This window comes from Balaenoptera borealis (genome assembly GCF_965194805.1).
Source record: "Balaenoptera borealis genome assembly, chromosome: 7".
Taxonomy (NCBI): Eukaryota; Metazoa; Chordata; class Mammalia; order Artiodactyla; family Balaenopteridae; genus Balaenoptera; species Balaenoptera borealis.
Genome location: NC_138864.1, coordinates 9,840,483 through 9,854,613, shown reverse-complemented (window position 1 = coordinate 9,854,613; position 14,131 = coordinate 9,840,483). Strand labels below are relative to the sequence as shown.

At 39.5% G+C, this 14,131-nt stretch overlaps 1 long non-coding RNA gene across 1 annotated transcript in view; it reads left to right on the top strand.

Annotated features, from left to right (window-relative positions):
- Positions 1 to 14,131, top strand: part of LOC309632312 — a 1,044,736-nt gene that overhangs the window by 567,003 nt on the left and 463,602 nt on the right. The gene's annotated exons all lie outside the window — the stretch shown is intronic.

The following is a 14,131-nucleotide window of genomic DNA, read 5'->3' as shown; positions in this document are numbered from 1 at the left end:
CAGAAACGTTACTCATCGTGCAACCATGAAACTGATGTGATTTGTATGGATGCAATGTTGCCTGCTCTAGTTCCTTTTGCCTTTCACCACCTGATGGGTTGTCCCCCAGCGTCCACTCATCTGTCACTGCTGGGTGCCAGGACCTCCTCAGCCAGGGCCTTGGAGCAGCCTTGGAGCGACAGCTGGGATTGAGAGTGGCCGCAAGCCCGGGTGCTGAGCACACGGTTTCTGAGCATTCCATTCCCCACTACTCACGGGTCCAGAAAAAGTGGTCTTGCTAAAGGAGATGGGCAGTGTGAAAACTGGTCATAAATCACTGAAGGGACACTCCAGATTATGCTGGGCTGGCCAGAGAGCATCAGGCCAAGATGGGTAGATGTGAGCATGAAGTTGGCAAAAGTCTTTTGCAAAAAGTCTGTCTCTAACATTGGTTCTATAGATTTCACTTCGCTACATTGTACCTTTGGATAAAACGTTATGTGTTAGTGTCTGACGTCACAAACCTTTACCTTTCTGCCTGTTCCTGTTATGTTTGGATTTCATTACATTCCTTAACTGTGTCTGATTAGTTGATCATATAAATTATGGTAATAGATTTCCTAATTTTAATACATTCTTAAAACACTTTTTTGGTCGTTGCAATTTTCTTTTCTTCTTCTTCTTCTTCCCTTTTTTTTTAAATTTAACCATAATATGGTAGGCAATTTACTAGCATTTTCCTTAGGATGTATGCATTGGATGTGGTAAGTGTTTCTTTTTGTGAACTATCTCTATCGGTTTCATTATATGTGCTAATTATTTTTTGATGAAAAATGTAGCAACAAGGCCATTAAAAATTACAAACTTTAAAAAAATGTATTGGTAGTTATTGGTTCAGTCAAGGTTTTTATTTCTTACTATGTTCAACTTTGTTCATTGGTTTGTTTATTGTATTTTCATGTAGGTCCAGACAATTCAAATGCTTAGGCTAAACAAAGTAGTCAAGTATAATTTTCTGACTCCAGGCTATTAAGAAATTTCTCCAAAGGGTATGCTAAGATTAGTACAGATCTATCTTAAACCAGTGGGTATGTTCCCCTATGTTTGGGGTCAGAATACATTCTGCCCCATTTTCTAGTCTCCACAATTAAGGAAACCTATTAGATGAGAGGGTACTCCATCTGAAAATTAGTCCAAGGTCCTTTCTGATAAAGTGCAAATCTGGGCTTCCCAAGCTAATCATATTCAGGGAACAGCCAGTTTTGATACAGATTTATCATCATCTATTTTTTTTACACTGTGGGGATAAACATGCTTTTACTGATATACTCTCAGACTTTGATTCTGTGACTAGGAATCAGGTTTTAGCTAACCCTGCCTCTTTCTCCATCCTCACTGGCCAGTAGGGCCACTATTCTAGCTCATCATCTCTTGCATGAATCTTTTAATGGTCTCTTAAAAGGTCTTTTGTCTCTATTCCTACTCCATTCCAATTAATTGTTGACCTCATAACTAGAGAAAAATTTCAAAAATGCAAATACGACTATGCCATTTCTCCACTTAAAGCCCTAATAATCCTCTATTGCCCTTAAAATAAGCTCCGACTTCCTTAAGACTGCACAGTGCAGACAGCTCCTTAACATCTGTCCCTGCCCACAAGTCCAGCCCCGTCCTCCCCCTTCCTCTTGCACTCTGTCCATGATTCTCCCAGCATGCTCAGTTCCTGCTTGTCCTTCAGGTCTCAGCACCTGGGAGCTGAGGTTCTCTCCGTATCTGATCTCATAGCATCTTTTATGTGTTCCCTATAAGACTCATGCCATTTAATTGTAATACATTTTTTAGTGTCCCCACTGCCCAGTAATTTGTATACTTGAGACAGGAAAGTCAAATTGTTCTTATTCAAAGCTCACAGATATACACCAATGGCTAATCCAGAGCCTCACATACGGTAGGTTCTTAATGTTTGTTGAAAAAATATGTAGAAACAAGGAAATAAGGAAAATAGAAACTACAGGATTTTCTGAGCAATATAATGGAAGATGTGGATAATTGGAACATATTCCCTACCTATATGAGAAAATATCATGCTTGCTCAAGTAAACTTGCATAATAAATACAACTGCAAAAAATTATAGAATAGATTATGGAATTGAAAAAAAAAAGTCTTCTAAAGTTCATCTGGATGAATAAACACAAAAGAAAAGAAAGAACATCTTAAAAGCAACACGGGGGTATTATAGCCTCGCCAGATAATAAAATGTGTAATAAAACTAAAATAATCAAGTAATGTGTTTCTTGAGCAGGACTAAATAGATTAATTTAACAGAATAGAACTTTCAGAGATAATTCTAGGCACAAATAAATGTGGGTGAAGATGGAATGGCAGTGTGTGACAACTGAACAACCAGCTGTGAAAAGGACAGAATCAGATTCTCACATTCTGTTCATAAAAGCTAATAATCCTATTATAAAAATGGAAGCATTTACAATTAAATTTTCACATCATTATTGGCTATGCAAGAGTTTTTAAAGCAACGCACAAAAGGTAAAAACCATAAATATTTAAAATAAAAGATGTGAATACACACATTTTTAAATATGACCAAAAGACCACAAAGTTAAAAGACAATCTACCTAGAATCTTTAGAACTAATTTCAACATAAATGCCAGTTACTAGGTTAAGCTTTCTTTCAAATCACTCAAAGACTGAGACAACATAGAATAAAAGGCCAATGACAATCAATTTTCAAAATACGCCTGTGAGGGAAATAGATCGCTTTGATTAATATAAGAAAAATGTATCAAAATGCTACCTTTCCACATTTTTTCTACAATTAACACTTCACTTGTGTAACTGAAAATGAAACCATAGTACTGGCAGTTATAATATTTCAACATAGAATATAGGATGAGGCCAAAACTACTCTCAGAATTCAAAGCCTTAATGCTTTTGAATGACACTAGTGCAATGGATTTCTCTTTTCCTGAAACATAGTAATCACCATTTATTCACTCAATCCACAGGTACTGAGTAAGCATGTGCTATGAACCAGCCACTATTCTAGGCACTTGGACTACATCCAAGAATCAAAGATTCCTGACTTCATAAAGCTTTTCCGCTTATTCTGTTTTCTTGTGATTTGGAGCCAAAAGAGAAGAGAAGAGAAATTTCTTGCAAAAAAGTAGCCACTGTAATTAAAAAGTAAATGTAGGACATTATCTAAGAAGGGGTAAAAAACCTGCCCCTACTGGTCAGTGTTGAGGCTGTAAAGGCCCCTTAAGTGACTCCTTCTGGTTCAGAAACAGCCAGGGGTCTTGTGTTCTCTCTTCATCCTTTCCCAGGACAAGAGGTGGTGATGGAGGTGTGGGCACAGCCCAGTTGCCCTGGGGAAGGGATGCCCGTTCACAGGCGTTAGAGGGACATCACCAGTTGTCCCTAGGCATCATCAATGCCACTGTCACTACCTCTAAGAGGGCCTCTGACTGGGGCACCGGGGTGGGATGTGGTGCCCCAGTGAACGAACATCTCTACCCTCTCAAGCTTGTAGCTAAGGCATCATGTTTATTGGAATAACCTGCATATTATCAGTGCCTGATTTGATTTCTCCCTGTGAGAGAGAGAAAGTAGTGTCCAAAGTACTTACAATGCAGGTGTCTTTGGCTCTCCTCATGAGCCCTACACCATGACTGAAATATTAACCATATTAGAATATACAAAGAATTTGTCTCTTGAAACCCAAATATCCAAGAGGACCCATATCCATAAGTAAGGTTCCGTGACTTACCAAAGGCAACAAAAATATGCAACCACCACTCAGTGAAGAAATTGAACACTGCCAGCTGCTAGTGTAAAGTGTTTCTTTGACAAACCATACTATGACAAATCCTTGTTTTATGGGAATAAAGTATGCTTGTAAATTGATTACAGAAAAGAAACAATACAATTACTGCAATGAAGCCTTGACACTGTGTGAGCTCCCTAGAATGTGGTTTCAATCCTGGGGAAAATGGCATGGGGGGATTGATCATTTTTGAGCAGAATGGGAGCATAAACTGTAAATTAAGTTTGACTGAAGGAAACTAAAGAAGATAAACACACGTATACGTCCATGTTTTTTAAATTTGGTGAGCTGAAAGCTTACTTATTAAACACATATAAGGAGAAAGGTGCAATCACCTATAGTTCCATTATAGGATAGAATCACCTATGATCAACATTGCTATTGCTTGTACTACCTTCTCTGCTGTATCCTTTCTGTAGCACTTATCAGCCTACCTGTCATATTACATTTAAATACCTGCATCTTTTCATCCTTCCCACCACCCCTCAGGATTTATGCTTTATAAAAGTGTGTTCTTTTGTTCCCAGATATAAGCCTGGAGCCTATAACAGTGCTTGATGCATAGTAGCAGCTCAATAAATATTCATTAACTTGATGACTGAATTTTAAAACAAATTATATCTTTTTCTATTTTGTGTGGAGCATGTTATAGAGTATGGAGAGATTGTAGTGACATTGGAAATGCTTCTGATGTACTATTATGTGCAAAGAATAGGTTGCACTGATATCCCAACTTGATATGAATCCTGGACAGAAATGTATATATTTAGAATGATTTTTTTCTTGGTATAGATGCTTATTTTTCTCTTCTGTGTGTTTCTACATTTAATTTGTTTTTACAATAAGTGTATATCGTGTTTATACCAAAAAGTAAAAATAAATAAAATAAATAATATGCAAATTATTTCCAGGAAAGTTATTCATTTGATGGTTGAGGACCTTTGGAGAGAGAACCATGAGTCCATCAAAGGGAGTGAAGCTAAGTTTCACAAAAGCAAGATCCAATCAAGGACATTTGACCTAATCATGGTTAATGGATGAAGATGCAGCCCAATGAAGCTATAAGTGAATTGTTCTAGAGAATGCAGGGAACTGACTTAATTGCAGTCGATTGTGTCATGATGTTCTGAAGAAAGTTAGATAGAAGTTTCTCAAATTGTAATTCTGTTTCAACAGATTATATTATATATAATCTCATATATAATGGATATTACTACACATAAAATTATGTATAATAGATATGACTATTCATTCTCAATTCAATGAAAATGTTTTGAAGTATTTAATTGAGATAAAATAAAATTTAATTCCCGACTAAATTTTCTACCCAGGGTCAAATAATCTTATTTATTTATTTATATATTTACTTAATATATTCCTAGATTAGGGATATCTTCATGATGGAGTGATTTATCTATCTCCTCCCCTCATGCCCGTTGTTACCATCTTCAATGTATCATTTAGTGGTAATCCTTCTAATTGCTCCCCCAAATTTATTCAATTTGGGGTAATACTAATTGTAAAATGTTCTTGGTTTTAATGAGACAATAATTGCTTCCCATATTAAAAATAAAAGGAACATAAAAAAAGGATTCTTTTTATGAAAGCATTATCTTACAAACATATTTTGTTCATGACTAGCTTTCCTGGATTCTCAGCTCACCAAGAACTCAGCAATCTAATGCCTCCAAACCTGGGCAGACGGTGTCCCAAGTACACATTTTATGACAGTTTCAGTCTTCTCTATAAACAGCCTGTGCTTTGACTGGCAATTTACCAGGACTGATAATTAGCTTACTAACCAGGGGATCAGAAAGCAAGTCTCAAACAAGGGTGGAGAAAAGTCAAATTAAATTAGTATCTTAATATTGTTGAACCACCTCCCATTTTAAGTACAAAAGAGGGAACTGTTGATTAAACATTTTAATTGGTACATTCATTTATTCCTTCAAATGTTCAGTGAATACTTACAGTATGTGAGGTGCAGTACTAAATCTATTTCATCATAGTCAAACTATTTTGGGACTATTGTATAGTTGAGTCAATCAGGATATTTTTATTTTGAGGATGTTTTTATTCCTCAAATATGCAAGAATATTTTGACATAAGCATGCACTTACCCAAAAGAAATATGCTACTTACATTGTTCCACTGAGGAACACTGAATTATTCTTTGCATTTCTTTAGATCTTCTTCTGTGGAAGTTCCATCTATATTTAGATAAATATAATCATAATATACCATCTGCAAAAGGGGAAATTAGCATTTTTGCAAGAAAGAGTAAATGAGCAGGGTATAGTTAGAATAATAAAAATGCTACAACTGTGCATATTGAACAATAAATATCCTTCTTCCTTTCCCCCAAAGGGGTAAACCTCAACAGTCACAAAGTGTGAGGAAGCAAATATTTTCAACTTCTATATTTCATTAAATAGCCATATTTCTCCCTGGTTATTTGTAAACTGCTTCCTCACTGTGTAGTCCAATTAAAAATTTCAAACTTGAAAATATGAGTGATTATGCTTAGCTACTATCTAGAGGGAGAGAGAGACACTGGTGGGCCAATCGCAAAGTTTATTGATTAGAAATGGTTAAAACCTTAATTTTCAAGGAAGAAGTAGCCTAATTTTTTCTTTTAGCTTCTAGACACATGAGCCAAGGTGTATTCCTGGTACATCTCCCTGACTTTAGTCCTGAAAAGCAGGCAGATTTCAGACAGAACCTGTTTTTATCACAAGGATTGTCCAAAAAAGATGACATCTGTTGCAAGGGAATAAACTATCGCTTGGAAAGTATTCTTTGGTGTTAAAGAAAAAGTACAAATATGTTCAGTGCTTGGTGAGTTGGAATTCACTGCTGCTAAGGGCCTCTATTACTCTATAAGGCAACGGATATTGAAATGCTCTAAAGGGATAAAGTGGGAGCTGGAGATTGGTGTACAAGCCAGCCTCAACTGATATCTTAAAAAACAAAACAAAACAAAGCAAGCAAACAAACAAACCTCTTTCTACAAGGAGAATGAGGGTCAAGAGAAGAAAGCCTGGATTGGTCAAAAGTCCCTTTCCTGCCCCCTCCGCGGATACTGAGCTTTTTCCCACATCTGCTCACAGGTGAACCTAGAGGTCGTCTCAGAGCTGCAGCACCTGTGACTGGAGAGAAGCATTTTGAGATGCGGCTGGAAGATGTCGCTGAAATGTTCAGATTTGCAGACCAGCGACTCAGCAGGGAAGCACAAAGGTAGAGTTACTCAGTGCTCCCAGGCCTGTGGTCAATGCCCGCGCAGTTGGTACACGGAGAAAAGCTGAAACTCCTTCATTGAAGAACTGTTGGCTTCGCAATAACAGAAAAGAAAACAGGATTCTGAGAATGTGCCGCGGTATGCGGCTTTGTGCAAGGGGAAACACCGTAGTGTGCTTTCAAAGGGAGAGACGGGGCCGGGTGGATTTCAACAACAGGCATTAGGAAGGCTCTTTACACTGCAATCGGGCTGGAAAAGAAACGAAACCAAAATACAAACAAAAGTACTCTGCCTATGTGGGTGATCTGGAAACCTCTGGGTGTTTTCCACAGTTTCCTTTTTTCGTGGTAATAAGCGCAGAATATCAGCATCAGCGCTGGGTATGTCACCACTAACCCAGAGTCGGCAGGGACACAGTGTTCAAGTTTTGTCCATCTGGCCTTCCACATAGCTTCCGGGCCCAGGCAGGACAGAGGCCCCTCTTTTTGTGTATCATAGCAGGTGGCCACACACAGAATTACAGTTGAAATATTCCCTGCATGGGGCAGACCAGGGACAAGACCTAGGGCTGTGGGGAGAGTTGCCACCAGGACCCAGTGACATAGAGCAGTGGTTCCTTCATGGGCGTAGAACCACCTGAAGAGCTTGCTGTGCCTCACTTTCCTGGTCTTTATCCCTAGAGGTTCTAATTCAGTGGGTGAGGCTGAGGTCCTTTAATTTGTTTTTCTGAAGACTTTGTGAACCTCCACTCTCATGTCCTGGTTCCCACACTTGAGTGTGTATCAGAATCACCTGCAGGGCTTTAAACACAGGGGTCTGAGAACTTTCCCAAGTGCCCAGATGATGTTGATGCTGATGGATGGGAACCACTGACCACAGATAGCCAGTGGCCACCCTGGTGTGAAAGGGAAGTGTGCAGCTCTAACAGGGCAGTGCCCCTGAGGGATGTCTGGGATGCAGGAGAACAGAAGTACCAGGACCTTCCAGTGCTGAGATTCTGACTCCCCTGAGGCCGAATGAAGCCAGGTTGTCTGGAGGGAGGGCGTGTAAATGCAGGGCACTCCTTGTGTAAAGCCCTGACCTGGAGGGCCTGTGCCCCCAGGGCACACATCCAAGGCTCCCTTCTCCAAGTGTTCGTACCCATTCCCCGACAGACAAGGTCAGGTAGGGCCTTCTGTTGATGGAGGGGGACCACTGCCTGACACAGTTGCACCAGATGCAGGCAGAACGGTGTGTGAACTCTGGCCCTGGAAGGGCTGCTGAGACTCCCCCATATTTAGCCGATGGAACAGAACTAGACAGAAATCTGACAGCAGTAAAAAAAAGAGAGGTGTTAATTGCAACCTTGCAGGTCAAGTAAGAGGAATGGGCAGTGGGTCGGAGGAGCAAAGCAGGATGCCAGCTCCCCGGCCTGAGGGATCAAGTCCCTGGTGAGGCTCACGAAGAACCACATATCAAGGAAAAGAGAAGAATTTTCTTGGAGGGTAAACATCTACACTGTAGAAGTGGCTCCTGCGTGGGGAAGATGAGAATTCTGCCCCAGATGGAGGCCGGACTTTCGCTGCCCCGGGGAGACGCTCAGCACACAGCTTGGTTCTCATGGGCACGGGGAGGCCACAGTTCTCGGGGACAGTCCTGGGGAAGCTTCGAAAATGTCTTAGAGAGTGTGTGTTGTCTTCTAGTCACCCACTACTCAGATATAAATATATATATAACTATATGTATAACTGAATCACTTTGTTGTACACCTGAAACTCACATGCCATTGTAAATCAACTATACATCAATTATAAAAAAAAAACCCAGAAATCTCTGGGTGCCCACTGTCCTGTTGCTCAGGATCTGGAGCTGGGAGTTTGGGCTGAGGGTCTGTTCAGTCCTGAGGGTCAACTCGCAGACACGCGCCCAGGAGCTTGGCTGCAGCTGTTTCTCCAACGGCAGCAATGTTCTCCCTCTGTCATATCTGCCATCTTCTATTCTGTGATTCCCTTATCCCTAGAGGTAGTCTTCCCTCCCATTCATATCAAGATTATAACGGATATAAAATAATCAATTATTTTGTTTACATTATTATCTGAGAACAGAAGCTGACAGGATCATTTTACCGAAGGAGCCCTATTAACAATCTCCACGTGTAACCTGAGTTGGAAATGACAAGATAAAACTTTATCCATTCACAGAGTTGAGTAATTGAAATTACAGAAAACTGGAGAGTCTAAATGAAGCAACACTTATTAAAGAAGAGGCAATTGAAACCAGGACACTCAAGGATGCTTATCAAATATGTTGGAACCTCATTAATTCAGTTCCCTTATATGAAAAAAAAAAAACCAAACCCTACAGGGCTCTTAATTATTAATATGTTCAAATATTATTTTTCCGCAAATTAGTCATGATGGAGAGGAAACCTACTTAGAGCAAAATCTGTATAAACATATTCAAACTTAAACATTTATAAGAAGACTTAACTTGTAGGAATAGAAATGAAATTTATATATTTGAAGTGCTTGATACTCATTCTATGCCATACATAAGGTCTAAATAATGAGACATGTTTTCATAAGTTATCTCATTGTATGCACTTGGTGCTTCCCCCATTTTATTCTAGTGATGCATTTTATTTTAGAAATTATTAAAACTGCCTTTAAAATTATCTTCTAAAATATACTTGATTTTTTTTCAGGTGAGTTTCTCTCTTTTTGTCTAAAACTGAACTTCTCTCATCTCAGGCTGCTTCTCCCCCCGAGTTTCCTGTGTCCACTCTTGGCCTCTGCAGTCTTTCAGTTACTCAAGGCGGAAACAGAATTTTCACTGAGCACTTCCTCTCACGCTCACAGGAATTCAGCCCCTAAGTTCAGAAAATTCTGCCCCCAACTAACTGCAAATCCTGCCTGAGTCTGTGCCTTCATCAAGCCTACCTGGAGCCATTCCAGGACCCCTCTGGTGAGTCTCCACTGGCCGTTACCGACTTTTCCCTGTCTTCTTGTCACACACATTGGATTTATACCCCCCATAGTTTATGTACCAAAAGGACACGACGCCTCCCTGCTTACGTCCCAGGAAAGCCTCTCTGTTGGCTCCAGTTGTGTGAACCGCCACAGGCCCCTTTATCATGAGCTCCCGCTCTCAGGGTTACCTTTCTACTCTGATGTCTTGTTGGCCCTCCATACATTCTGCTTTCCTGTCCTTTGGACTCTCTGCTTCTCCTGATTATACCTGGCACCGCAATCCTTTGCCTGTGCTTTCCATTTCTAATGACTTTCTTCAACTTGTAAACCCTTTGTTGTCTTTCAGAAAACAACTCAATATCACCTCCTCTTAGAAGATCTTCTGGTCTCTCACCCTGGGACAAGTCAACAGAGACTAACGCTCTTAGAGCAAATATATGCAGCACATTCACACATCTGAATCATCTAAATCCCGACTTCTCATTTAGCCGTATTTTGTCCGTGCACAGCAGAAGACCACAAATACTGACTAGCTCGTCGAATGGCTGATTAAGTGGATAAAGGGAGAAGTGGGATGGACATAGGAAATCCTGCCCTTTTTTCACACTTTGATGATGTCACTCATCCTTAATACTATTCTCTAAGAAAGATGCGGAGAACTGGAGAACATATAAGGGTGGTAAGGAGACCTGAAATCTTGCAATTAAAAAAGCAGAAGGGGGATGTTGAGACTGGCCTAAGAGAGTAAGCAGAACATTCAAATGCTTGACAAGGGTGTCAAGTGAAAAAAAAAGTAACTATTATATGTAGCTTCATGGATTAGAACAGAACTAGTGGGCTAAAGCTAAAGAGATAAGTTATTCACTCTCTCCTACGTGTACTTTACTTGGAAATAATATTGGCCACTGAATGATGAATTTAAAAATTTATACATATTCATATACAAAGCCAGTAGAACATGTCTGACAGCTAAAGAAAAGATATGTCAATAAAAATGGAAGTTGTTAAATCAGGGAAGACTGACAAAAGAGGATTACAGAGACAGAAGTCGATCATGGCCATCTAAACCCTTTGCTTTTTCCTGGAAGGATAAAATAACCTTCCAGGTTAAATAACGTATTCAGCCAGCCTTGCAATAAGAGTTCTGTTTAGAGAGCTGTACAAAGCTATCAGAGCCTAATAACACTAACTTTAATCATATAATTTAACTCCCCCTGTTGAGGCTGTTTATAGAACAACCTCATAAAAATTTACTTTGTTTTGGGGAGTATATACTAGTTGAACTGACACAAGTGTCTACTTTGCCTAACAATTCAAATTTGAATTTTAAATTACAAGTTGGTTTTGGCAATCCATCTGGGACTCTGATAAAATTGATTTTCTGAGTAAGAAGAGAGAAGAGGAAAATTATGTTGAAATGATATGTACAGAATTCAGCAGGAAAATAGAAAAAGAAGCTCTTAATTTTTCTCAGAGAATCAGGTCAAACTCCAGAGGGTAGGTGTTATCAGAGTTGAGACCTGAAAAATAAACAGAGTTCATTCATGCAAAAGTAGGAGCAGGTCATTGTAATCAAGCATCATGGATAATCTTTGTGTGGGTTAAAGAGGCGAGGAGCATTGAAGTCAGGAAGTGCAAATAGCTCAGGGCACCCTGGGGTGGAAAATGTGTGTGGAATCCCAGGAAGGGAGAAAGCAAGCCTATACAGGTTGGCAGGGACCAATGCATCAAGCACTTTGCTGCAAGAGATTTTAGATTTTATCTAGTAAATAATTGGGATATATTGAAGAATTTTGGGTAGGTGAGTGACATTTTCAAATTTTTAAATGGATAGACAAGGCAACAATAGGATGATGTATTAGAGACAGACCTGAACAGAGACCTTAGGAAAACTATTCTAATAGACCATCCAAGAGAAGAGCCACAGAGTGACAATAAGGATAGGGAAGAAATGGCAGATTTGCAAGATTTTATATACACTGAATTGACATAATTTAGGGACTGATAGGATTGGAGGCTAAGAGATGATTCATCTATTTCCAAAATATTGAGTTCTTTTTTTGGTGAAACTTCCTAGATAGTTTTAGCCTACATTGTTAGTTTCTTATTTTGAAATTCTAGTTACGTGTTTTTATTTATTTATTTATTTTTGGGTGTGTTGGGTCTTCGTTTCTGCGCGGGGGCTTTCTCTAGTTGTGGCAAGCGGGGACCACTCTTCATCGCGGTGCGCGGGCCTCTCATTGTCGCGGCCTCTCTTGCTGTGGAGCACAGGCTCCAGTCGTGCAGGCTCAGTAGTTGTGGCTCACGGGCTTAGTTGCTCCGCGGCATGTGGGATCCTCCCAGACCAGGGCTCGAACCCGTGTCCCCTGCATTGGCAGGCAGATTCTCAACCACTGCGCCACCAGGGAAGCCCACGTGTTTTTTTTTTCTTACTAATTTTGGCTATTTGGTTTGTATTGTTTCATTCGCATATATAATGTGTCACCAAAGGGGCTAGAGTGTATTGTTTGACTTTTCACAAATATTCCTTCTCACCTCCCACACTAGGAGGAGTCTAATTTCCAACGAATTCATGTTGGGCTTGGATTGAAGCACAAAATAGAGCGGACTGGGAGTGGATCTGATAGAGGCCGCCCTGCCTAGAGGTTTCAAGTGCCATTGCGGGGCTCAGCGAGCGTTCCTGTGCCCTTGCTCTCTGCTAGGGAAACATCACATTCCGGGTAGGGCAGCTCGTTCTGCCTGGTGCTGGAATAAGAAGAAATGTGATCAACCTCTCAGAACAAGCCACTGCCTTCAAACACGAGTAAGAAGTTAATGCTTGCGCTAAGGACTGGGATTTGGGGATTGCATGTTACTGCAGCAAAAGCTGACTAATTCAGGGGCTGCATGGTCCTTTGGAGCAGAAAACATATTTCTGTACCTAGACATCTTTTTCGTGGTGTCTTAAAGGGAGTATTTAAAAAATGGGGTACATTAAAATAAAGAGTTAATTTGAAAGGTAGAGGATTTTTTTAAAAAGCGCCCTCTTTGGAAGGTAAACCAAAGATCTTGCACTTTGTTTTTTTTTCAGAAGACTAGTTTTGAATAACTATCTACTTGCATATTAACTTTTCTTGCATAATCTTTGTATTTCCAGATAATTATTTTAGAATACCTCCTTACATCCTGTATCATTATGGTCCTCTTCTTAGGGATCTGGACATTCCTGGTTCACTATTTATAAATTTGAGAGAGCACTTTTGAGAATAAAACATTGTAAGATGTGAGTAGTAATGACATGATGATAAATTATCAGTGTTGTAGACCATGTACGTTACAAAAAACAACACAACCAAAATCTCTCCCTTCTTCCTCTTTTCTTCCTTCATTATGCAATATGGGCTTTGGTGGTGGTAAGAACATTGAAGACCATATTTTAACATTTTCAAAGTAAAAATTTTGTGGTAAAACTCTGTGCAGTGTTGAATTATACTGGTCCCTGCTGCCATGATGCGGTAGATCTCTAAGGCTTAAACTGGACCCCCAAAAGAAGGAATTCTAGCTTCAATAACAAGAATATGCTAGACGCATAATAATCATCCCTTACATACTTCTTAAAATAAACTGTTATATTTATTTCAATACAAGTATTAGTTTTACTACTACTAGTAATAGCTGCTATTTCTGAACATACCAGATACTATGGATTTACATATATTGACTCACTCAAACCTCACAACATTCTTAATAATAAGCATGAATATTCCCATTTTATAGACAACAAAACTGAAGTTGAAAGAGACTAAGTGATAGGTTTACCAATGCTGTAACCAGGCTTTGAACCTAGGTCTGTCCATGTTCTCACACACAATTACATCCAACACAGGCTGAAAGGCATGTACAAGTATATAGAGTTACTCTAGAAAAATATTATAACTTGTGGTCTGCCATTATTGTATCACTTAATTTTTGTTCCTAATTCCTAATTGTTTTCCTCCTTGAGCTAACATCTGGGTCATTTAAAAAAGTCACAGCTACACATCTTCTGTGGTGACGGACACCAGCAGTACATCTATGCTGAAAGTTACTGCTTCATTGGATTTCCAGATTCATTATGTGTGGGCTTAGTTATTAGGTATTATAC